We start from the raw sequence: 9,867 nt of genomic DNA, 5'->3' as shown, positions 1-9,867 counted from the left end.
ACAACCGATAAGATGAAAATCGTTACAAAATATTTGGAAGGACATTAATTCATTCGTGGGCTATTACAAGAATTACAAGAAATAATAGAAATAATATAACAATAAATTACAAGAATTAATAGAAAAGACAAGGCTGTTATTTTCAGTTGAAGAATTTAAGAAATACTTTCTCTCTTTTCTGGAACGATTAGCAAAAATGTCTTTCCGGAATGACCATCATTCCGGATATTAACTTATTAATATAATTCATGTTCACTGATTTTTGTAACGCGCGTTGGTCACATAAACTGTATCTTTATTTAATGAAAATTCTATCTGTGTAGTTATTTAAGCATTCTTGTACGATATAAATAAAAATTAATTTTGTTGTATTAAAATGAAATATTTACCTCGATTCGATTGTTCACATACTTTTGTTACATACTGTACGATGCGCCGATGAGTATTTACCCAGTGATTTCGTATTTTCTTCGTGTTTCCAAGGATACGAAAATATAAAAAAAGGCAAAAGTTTTTATCAGCTTCTCCCGTGACTAATGCACAAAAGTTTCAGTGCAGTAAGTAGCTCTAATGTGTAGGAGATAGATAGATAGATAGATAGATAGATAGAGAGAGAGAGAGAGAGAGAGAGAGAGAGAGAGAGAGAGAGAGAGAGAGAGAGAAGGGAGGCACACAGATCCTCTACCTGAGGGCCATGGAAATTGCACATGGTCACCAGAAGGAGAAGACGGTGGGTTTTCCCAAAAAGTCGAATACCTGAGCAGCTATAAACAGACGGCTGGCTTGCAATTACGGGGGGCACAGTGGCCAACGGTTTTTAGCGGCTCAGGTCAAAAAAGGGCAACTGTCGTTTTCGGGAAAAGAAGCGGCAGTGTCGAGCGCGAAGTGAAGAGTGTCACATCGAACGAACAGCGAGCTGAGATAATTGTATACACTGGTTTTTTTTTGCAAGTAAAGTTCCGAATCTCCTAACCACCCATCTCTCCAAATATTCTGTTCCTCGCCCCAACAAATGGATCAATATCGGTGAGCACAGCATCACGTAAGCTGAATATAGATGTACGAAAGAAGTACAAGGTGAAGTATAATTATTTGTTATTTACACCAAGCGATGAAGCAAACTGTTAGTTATACTGCTATTAGGAATTGTAGCAGCGTGCAGGGGCAGGTGATTATACCGTAAAAGAAACAGATAAACGCGATGGCGTTCTAATGGCTAGAATAGGATATATATTTCAAACACTATACAATATACACGAGGGCTATACGGTGGTTTCCGAACGACTGTCGCATGCCGACTCGCCGGCATGACGACACAGTCAAAAAGCGCTGGGACCGCGCCACGCGCGCCGTCTACAGTTCGGTATCGCTCAAAGAGGAGACCAAAGAAGACGCGCTTACATTGTTTACAACACTTCCCCTCGAGACCGAACGAACCGGCCGGCCACGCTCCGCGTTGCTCAATCCAAGCGAACTCGACAATCTTACATGCCTCGGGCCCGGTACGCCTTTCGTAAGCACGTCGGCAATCATTACATCGGTTGGCAAGTACTTTAAAATAAATTCGCCAGCCTCTAATGCGTCACGTACAAAATGATGCCTCACGTCGATATGTTTTGTGCGATTATGGAATATCGGGTTTTTCGCAAGTTTTATCGCACCCTGATTATCGCAATGCAAAACAACGCTCGCCAGTTCCCCGAAACCTAATTCGGTTAGAAAACGTCGCAGGTAAATCGTCGCTTTCGCGGCTGCACTCAGGGCCATGTACTCAGCCTCGACAGAGGATAACGCAACGGTTTTCTGTTTCTTCGACTCCCAGGCAATGGCAGCGCCTCCCAGTAGAAAACAATACCCCGTGAACGACCTCCTGTCCTCGGTACAATTTGCCCAATCCGCATCGACGTAACCCTTTACCTGCTCTCCGCTCGCCTTGTAAAACAGACCTAAATCGCTAGTGCCCCTCAAATAACGCAAAATACGCTTCGCACTACCCCAGTGGGTACGGTCATAACAATTGTTAAATTGACTTAGTACGCTCACCGCGTGCGCAATGTCGGGCCTTGTAGCTGTCGCAAGATACATGAGCGAGCCTATGAGCTCTCTGAATGGGATCTTATCATCGCCCTCCTTCGGATCTCTCTCGCCCTTTCGCAGCTTCGCACTTAATTCTAACGGCGTCGAGACCGGCTTACAATGTAACATGCCGTAACGACTTAGAATTTCGTTTATGTAACCTCGCTGGTGCAACTTCGTAGAATCTTTCGATCGTTCGAATTCGATGCCCAAACAACTCTTTACGCTGCCGAGATCCCTCACCTCGAAAACGCTCTTGAGGTGATCCTTGAGATGGTTAATCTCGTCGGAGTGACGCGAGGCGATAAGGATATCGTCTACATAAACAAGCGCCAGTAAAACGTCCTCTCCTCGCCCCCGATAATATACGCACGGGTCGGCCCCGCTCGAGACCAGACCATATTTCTTTAATTCGCCGTCTAGCCGACGATGCCAGCTACGACCGGCTTGTTTCAAACCATAAAGGGCCTTCCGCATTAAACAAACCCTATCGCCATGCTTCAAAGCGCGCTGCATTTCCAGCGCCTTCGCTTTAATTTCTTGGCATTTTTCCCTCTCAATGAGGAATTCCAGTGGTACATTGATATGATCGGGAACTTCCATCAGTGTCTCTTCGTCGAGATGACCATTTAAGTACGCAGACGTTATGTCTATTTGATGTAGAATCATATTGTACTGAGCACTGAGAGCGGCCATGATTCTTATCGATTCCAAACGCGCCACGGGGGCAAAAGTCTCGTTGAAATCGATTCCGTAGCGCTGCGAGAATCCTCGCGCCACTATTCTGGCCTTTTGTCTCTCTAATTCACCGCTCGGACCGAATTTATTTCGCAACACTAATCGGCTCCCGATTACATTCGCGCTTTTCGGTCGTTCTACGAGCTCCCACGTATCGTTTTTTATTATCGATCTTAATTCGCTCGCGATGACTTCGTGCCATTCATCCGCGTTCGAACCCGTGATAGCGTGCTCCAGGGGGACCTCTGCTGCAAAAGCTTGTTCAACTTCAGCCAAATTTCCGGCTTCAACTATATTATATTCTTTTCGAGGTCTTCCCCTCATTCCCGTGAGTACCTTCCGAGGCCTACCGCGACCCCTTTTCGTCGCCGCGACTTCGCGATTCTCGTTTTCCCGGTCTACCTCGACTCCGTCGTCGTCGGAGTCGATGTCCTCCCCGAAACGCCCGCGAATTTCGTCGCTTTCAATTTCATCCCGATTTCCGCTCTGAGTGCTCAGGTCAATCAGGATGCTGCCCTCGTCACGGTTTTCGTCGCAATTCTCTCCGCCTGTTGTGCATTCGCGTCGAATTTCGTCGCGCCTTCTTTCCGGAACCGCGCCGAATTTTTCCACGAATTTTACGTCCCTGGCTATTACGACCCGTCTCTTATCCGGCAGCCATACTCGGTAACCCTTCGAATTTTCCGAGTATCCCACAAAACTACCCTTTTGTGATCGAGGCTCAAACTTTCCCTTATTTGGATTGTTATCCAACGCATACGCGACGCACCCAAAGTCCCTAAAATATTTCGTACACGGCAACTTCTTGTACATCATTTCGAAGGAAGACTTTCCCTCCAGCGTTCTCGATGGGCAGCGGTTGCGAATATAATTCGCCGTTAATATGGCCTCCCCCCAGAACGACGGGGACAAGCCGGACTGTATAAGCAAACATCGCGCGATGTCCAATAACGTCCGATTTCTCCGTTCCGCCACGCCGTTCTGCTGCGGATTGTACGCGACCGCTAATCTACGCTTTATTCCGTGTTCTTTCAGGAAATCATCGAAACGCGCATTTACGTATTCTGTACCGTTGTCCGACTGTATATTCTTAATTTTGCAACCCGTTTGTTTTTCGATGTACGCCTTAAAATCTCTAAAAACGTCGAATACCTCATTCTTCGACTTTACAAAGCGTATTTCGCACCATCTCGAGTGGTCATCGTTAAACGTAACAAAGTATCGGTTACCTCCGTTTGATGATGTTCGCATCGGACCGCATACGTCGCTGTGGATAATCTCTAGTGCGTTCGTAGAACGCTTAGATCCTTCCGGGAAGGGGGACTTTATCATTTTTCCACTCAAACAAACCTCGCAGCTCAGAGTTTTCTTAAAGTCTCTAATGTCACCGCATGATACGATCCCGCTGCGCCTCGCTTGATAAAGATCTGCTTGGTTGAGATGACCTAAACGCCTGTGCCACGCTTCCTGTACGCCAGGCTCCCCTCGTTCTCCCGAAACTTCGTCCGCGGCGGCGGCTCTTTGTACGACGCTCGTCTGCCGCACGTAATATAATCCGTTTATACGATCGGCTATCAGCTTGTCCTTTCCGTCTTCATCGATCACCCTTGCGTGATCCTTTGTGAAGACCACTTTGTATCCGCGGTCCGCGATTTTTCCGACGGACAATAAATTTGTACGCAAATCCGGTACGTGCAACGCGTTATTCAACGTCACGGCCGTTTCCGACCCGTCATGATCGACAAAAATCTGCACTGTTCCCCGCGCGTTCACGTCCGTCGTCGCACTGCTTGCGAGATTCAATTTTTCTCGACTCTTTTCACCGATTTCGGCGAAGTTGTCCAAGTTCTTGCACAAATGAGAGGTGCATCCACTGTCCAGACACCACTCATTGTCGCCGTTATCGCCATCCGCACGTGTCACTTCACGGCCTAGCCCCACATCGATCGATGCAAATACCGATATGTCCGCACTGACCAATCCTGCCGATCGTCGCGAATGGCACTCAGATGCTTTGTGTCCGAACTTTCGACACCGGTAACACTTCGTCTTCGATTTGTCTATGTCGGCAGGTCCCTTGGATTTTGCGTCGGTCGTCTTTCCGCGATTCGTTTTCGCACGTCCTCCGGCGGTCATCGCGTTCGGCGCGATATCGCGTGCCCCGTTCCTACGCGCGTCACTCTCCTCTGTCGCTTTGATCCGCAGGATCTCGGGCGGAGGTAATTCGTCGCGAGACTCGATCGCGCAACGAAAGTTTTCGAAACTTGGCGGCAGGCTATATAGTAATAAAATCGTTAATAAGTCCCGATGTATCACAACGTCCATGTCACTCAGCTTGTCCACTGCGTCGAAGAACCTTCCGATGTGCTCGCGAATGTCTTCGCCCTCGTTCATCCGTTGCAACGTTAATCGTTTCAATAACACTGCTTTGCGTGCAGGGCCTCGCGACTGGTAGATGGTCTCTAACCTTTGCCACATTTCACTTGAGGTTCTGCAGTCCTTTGTCTGCTTGATTTCCGACGGGCTGATTGACAACACGATGTCCGATTTCGCCTTCTCGTCGTTCCTCGACCATGCATTGAACGCGGCTTCCGGTGCAGCATTTCCCGCCGTCACAATCGGTGCTTCTATTTCGCCGCAGACGTAGTCCCACGCCTCACTTTTCACTAACAATGCGCGCATTTGGATTTTCCACGTATCGTAATTGTCCTTGTTTAAAGTGTCGATTCGCGTAAGGTTCGCCATCCTTTCGTCGCGCTTATTTCGGTCCAAAAGAACAAAAAATCGCACGTCACGTTTTTTTTCTTTTCTTTCACTCACTCGCGATTCCCTGGGCCCATAACCTGTTAGTTATACTGCTATTAGGAATTGTAGCAGCGTGCAGGGGCAGGTGATTATACCGTAAAAGAAACAGATAAACGCGATGGCGTTCTAATGGCTAGAATAGGATATATATTTCAAACACTATACAATATACACGAGGACTATACGGTGGTTTCCGAACGACTGTCGCATGCCGACTCGCCGGCATGACGACACAGTCAAAAAGCGCTGGGACCGCGCCACGCGCGCCGTCTACAGTTCGGTATCGCTCAAAGAGGAGACCAAAGAAGCCGCGCTTACATTGTTTACAACACAAACTGATTCAAATTATGAAATAAATTTGAATTTATCCCATGATGTCCGCGTTACCACAGCTTTTACCGCTAGAAATAAAGTATGGAGGAAAGTGTGACAACCTTTCTTCTTCTCTGCAGATTTAATCGGTAATTATTACTTTAAGGAGCGACACGTTTAATGATTCTTGTTTTACCAAACCATGTCAGGTCGAAAGGCTTGATATTTTGTTAACGTTTGTCCCTTTTTCTTTTAACTCTAATATCATTTTTATTTCGGTTGGATTTAATTCTTCACCGCGTCCCATTTTCGTAACTTATAAACAATATAAAAATACAACGATTATCTTTAATTCACTATTAGGACACAGGAAAGATTTTTCACGTGAATAGAACCTCGTCATAGCATGTCCTATCGTTCAGACGTACCAGTTTCTCATGTAAACAAATGGGACTCCTAGAACGCAAAGTAAATAGGAGCTGTTTCTTCGTATGTTCCAAACAGAGGACACTCATCTATACCGGGGGTTCCAAAAGTTTTACCTAAATGAATAAATTCCAGAATATTTCGCGGGCCAAAAGTTCGACACAGGGGAAAGATTTATACTAATTTTCTAACATAATCGTTCTATATTTATAACAACAATTAGTTTCTTTTTTACAAACCGTTTATTAACACAATTCAGAAATATAATTCTGAGGTATTGAATGGTATTGAAGAACGTTAGAAATTCAGGGGTATCCTATCGATATGTCGTGGAGTGTATATTTTATATTGGATGATTGCAAAAGTTTGTGCCCAATTTTCAGAGACTTGAAGACAAAACATCTTCTTTTAAAGAAAAAACCACGCTATCTTTGCGATAAAAGAAACCTCCTAGCTAGAAGAAGGAAGTTATTTGACCGTTCATAGACCTAATCGATTTTACATTTGCAATACATTTCCTGGCTAAACTTTACTTCAGGAAACCAGAAATTTTTAACTTTTTTTGTAATCCTGTAGATTTTGGTGAGAAAATGTCGTAAATCCAGGTTTTAATGTTAGGAATTCAATGGTTCAAAATTTATGCACGTGTAAAGATGTCGATTTTCAGCGTTTTTGACAGATAAGAACGCCGCTATATTGGTATGCAATCATCTAATAACATGAAAAAGTTGCACCATCTACGCTAGATATGCATATTGTTCTGAGGAGCATTGCCCTAGCTCCGTAGAAATCGAAAGTAACAAAACCATGATTGCTCACTTCACCATGTACAGAGGGGCAAGAAAGTATTCTAATTTAAAGATTGAAGAAATTATGTACAAAAAGATTGGCGATTATTTACGTATTATTTGTGAATATAAAATGTACTAGTCTATAGTTTTATGTTTTCCACGAATAGATTATTACGTAATAAAAGTAGTACGAAAAGGTTAAACACCCTACCCCCACCCCCCGTGGTTGTTTGTATAATGGATGAATTTTCCATTAAATAAATATTCATTTATGATTCATACCAATTGATCTCGTATTGTACTTCTTTATATTCACGCCAAGTGAACAGTATACCGGAATTTCACTGAAAAGTACGTTTCACTAAAGATACGTTCCTATGAATTGTTTACATCGGTCTCAAATAACATACTTTTCTTACGTTCGAAACAAAACTAAAGGTTTTTATTTTTCTTCACCTTGGACGGTGTTTCGCCCAATGCACAAAAACTTCTATGATGATATATTGGGTTGGAACGAAAGTTTCTAGCGTTCTCAAATTAAAATTAAAAGATAAAATGAAGATATTTAATCATCGATTTATTCAATAACAAATTTTTCATTCGGTCCTATTACTTTTCGTCATTTTTTAGGTAACTTATGTTATTGTAATAAACCTCTGAATAAATATCTTAATTTTATCTTTGTATTTTAATATTAAAACGCTACGAATTCTTGTACCAGCTCAATATTAGCAACAAATTGTAACTTATTGCAGAAATTAATTCATTTTTTCAAACGCACGCCACTCGTGGAATATCGGTTTCTTTAGTTTGATTTTTATAGGCTGAGTTTAGGGGTATACATCGAAGCTTGAAATTATTGATAAAATAATAAAATTGTTTTCACGCAATTGTTAAATAAAATAAGTTTAATTTATGAATTATTCGGCTAGATCTTGACTATACTTCCGTTACATTTTATTATTTAAAATTACAAAATGGCGGCGTTAAGTTAATCATGAATAAATATATTTCAATGTAGCGTACGAGTTTTTAATAATTCAAAAAAGTAAAAAAATAGCGGCCGTTTAAAGAATGCAACCTTTGTCCCTAAGAATAATTAAGATTAAATATTTATAAGGTATCAAAAAAATCATACGCTACATTGAAAAGTATTTACTCTTGATTAAAATTATATAAAAATGTGTAACCTTCTATGCACAGTGGTCCAGAAGTCCATATTTGTGGCCAAAACTATTGTAACGTTATTTCAAGGTTTAATATTATGTTATCATAGATCGTTGAATTCGTATCGATACCAGTTAGAATATTATGAAGTACAAACTATGTATTAAGGGAGGCGGACCGAACCTGTCCCCGACAAAATAATGATCGTCACGCTATGAAAGAACGGCCGCTAGAAAAAGCTAAATAGTAACATTTCTGTTCAGTAGGGGAGCTAGGAACGTTTTCCACAGTTCAGTATCGAGCAAAAAAAATTATATTATATCACAGACGAGGTATAGGAGTAGACCAATCACCCAATGTATTTTTCTGTCTCACTCTCGGGGGGCTCTAGAGCCCCCGTACCATTCCGTGTCACATCCTACCGTATCATCCAGAACTAATATTGTGGAACCAATATTCTACGATGGCGCTGTTGCTGATAGAATTTTAAATCTCATGTCGAGGATTCTAGTTCAGACTCCGCGCGGATGCTATGCCTAAATGATGAATGAAACAAAAGCACCGACGAGATATATATAAAGACTGCCAGCCCCCGTGTTAAACTGCGAGTCTCAAAGTGGGTCCCAGGTGGGTACTGGGAGCGGTCGGTAACGGCCCCAATCACCGACGAGATATTCTCGTCGGTGCCGCGGGGCACTAGAGCTCCCTTACCATTCCTGTGTCATCCTACCGTATCGGTCAGAACTAATAATGTGGAACTAATATCACAGACGATATGTGGGAGTACGCCAGTGACCTTATGGAATTAAGGAAAAAAATTAAATTAGATTAATTTAACTTCTTAATTCCTTAAGGAATTCTTATAATCGTTAAGCAAGCAGAGATATTAAATTTATCAGTGTATTGTGTTCAATAAATTAATGCGTGCGAATGTTCATGGTTCAAAAGTTATTCTGTATATTGAGTTCTATCATCTATCTTTACTAAAAAAAATTAGGTGACAAAATGGTCAAGGGAGTGCTTGTCCACATCATTGGCGAAAGGAATTGTTATAAACATTAAACAGCCAGATATAATAAATTTAACAGTGAATTGCGTACGATAAATTAATACGTGCGAATATTCATGGCTTAAAAGTTATTCTGTATCTCGAGTTCTATAATTTATTTTTACTAAATAATTAGATGGCAAGATGGTCAAGGGAGTGCTTGTTGATATCATTACCAAAAGAAATTGTTATAAACATTAAACAGCCAGAAATAACAAATTGATCAATAATCATTATCACGGCGATCGAGATCTACCGAAATTAATTGGGGTGGGGGAGTTGCGCACCGCGCAACGGATCTCGGCGGCCGCGCTCAGTCAGTCAGTCGAGGTGCGCACTCGGCAGGGAGCGGAAGTGTTGCGAGACCAGAAGGCCGAAGGACCTTGGAGCTGCCCTGGCCCACCCTGACCACCCCGGCCTACTCTTGCCTGCCTTCCAGTTGACCAGGGATCCTCCACAGCTGCACTGGACATTACTGGCCGAACTTGGTCTACCTTTAGCTAG

Source organism: Halictus rubicundus, unplaced genomic scaffold (genome assembly GCF_050948215.1).
Source record: "Halictus rubicundus isolate RS-2024b unplaced genomic scaffold, iyHalRubi1_principal scaffold0029, whole genome shotgun sequence".
Lineage (NCBI taxonomy): Eukaryota > Metazoa > Arthropoda > Insecta > Hymenoptera > Halictidae > Halictus > Halictus rubicundus.
This window is presented reverse-complemented; position numbering follows the sequence as displayed.